Here is a 1,553-nt window from a genome sequence, read left to right as displayed (position 1 = left end):
AGCAATTGAGTTTAAAGCCCTCAGTGAATATGCTATAACAAAAGACTATTTAAAAAACACATACAATTGCACATGTCAGTCACTATTACCAGTCAGTGTACTTCATATGAAGACTCACATGACAAATTCTTATCAGACCAAAGTACTGAAGCATTGCATACTTTCAAAAGTTATTACTAAAGCTGATCATGTGTCTGAATGTGTCTCTTCTCTTTGTTTTAGACACTAGAAAGCTTGGAATTAAATTTTAGTAACACTTTAATTACTACATATTAATATAACTTTTAGTCTCAGTATGGGCCTGGCAGCTGTCTTTCTATAAGTTCCCTTTTTAGAATTTTGGAGACTTCCACATGGAAGGCTGAGTCATTCTGTCCCTGACTTATTTGGTATGCGAAGTCATTTCACATAGATCTGGGTGAATACTGATGAACGACTGGCTTGGGTTTCCTAAACAGAGGAGAATTGGTCACATGTGTGGGCAAGCAGGCCAGCCTTTTGTACCCCCACAGCCATCAGAAAGTCACTGGCTAAAGTCTTCCCCCAGGTCGGGGATGAGGGTGGGCAATGTGAGGTTGCTTGTTCAGCTGAGGGAGCAGCCATGATGCACAGCCAACATTCACAGCAGCTAGAGAATGAGTAAAGGGTTCTAGGCTAAGTACCAAGAGCATCTACCACAATTCCTTTAACATTTTCCATGCAGCTTCATATTCCATCCATCTGGTCGACCATGGTTGACTTCTTTAGTATTGGTAGTGGTATTTACTGAGTACTCATTATTTGCTAGAAACTTTGCCAAGCATTCACCTGCATCATTTCACTTAATCCTCACATCCATCCTGTGAGCCACGTTCCATGATAGGTCTAGTTTTATTATAAGGAGACTAAGCTTGAAGAGGTTAAATAACTTTCCAGGACACACAGCTTATAAGAAGCTGAGCTGATTCCAACATATGTCCATCTGACTCCAGAGTCTTAGTCTTTAATCACTATACTAGACTGCTTTTTGCATAAACATATGCAGTATTGGTTAGAGATTTGACAACAGTCATGTTTTTGCCATTGATCTTGTGAAATTAAATCAGTACTATAATACAATAGAAAGTGGCTCCCACTCACTCACAAAGAACTTTGCATTCCCCATTTAGAAAACCATGACGGGACTCAACCATCTCAAAAATATGGGATCTTTGTATTATAATACCTCAAGCAATTAATACCAAAACTTATAAAGAATAACAGTTCTATAATAATATGTAACATGCTTTAGTATTATTGCTGGCAGGGAGAAAAATTTGAAATCTATGGGTTCAAATGTTATGTATATGTCAGTTCCAAACATGGAATCTTAAATTAAACTTCAGTTCTTATGAAAATGGAACCTAAGATGTGTCCTTGAATGAAATACAAAATCGTAAATTTTAATACATGCTTGTAAAATACAAATATGTGCTCATTGAACACAAATATAATTTTATGTATTGATAATCTTGTTTACAAGGCCAAAACTCAAAGTCAGAAAATATATTAGTTGCTAGAAATACAAGCAGGGT

General features: G+C 36.6%; 1 protein-coding gene across 1 annotated transcript in view; it reads left to right on the top strand.

Moving 5' to 3' along the window:
• Nucleotides 1-1,553, top strand: part of LOC103599433 (kelch-like protein 14) — a gene marked incomplete at its 5' end in the record, with an annotated part of 22,597 nt that overhangs the window by 1,973 nt on the left and 19,071 nt on the right. The window lies entirely within an intron of this gene.

The sequence above is a fragment of the Galeopterus variegatus genome, unplaced genomic scaffold (genome assembly GCF_000696425.1).
Source record: "Galeopterus variegatus unplaced genomic scaffold, G_variegatus-3.0.2 Scaffold2961, whole genome shotgun sequence".
NCBI classification, from domain to species: domain Eukaryota; kingdom Metazoa; phylum Chordata; class Mammalia; order Dermoptera; family Cynocephalidae; genus Galeopterus; species Galeopterus variegatus.
The sequence above is the reverse complement of the archived record's forward strand: the minus strand, read 5'-3'. Positions and strand labels throughout refer to the sequence as shown.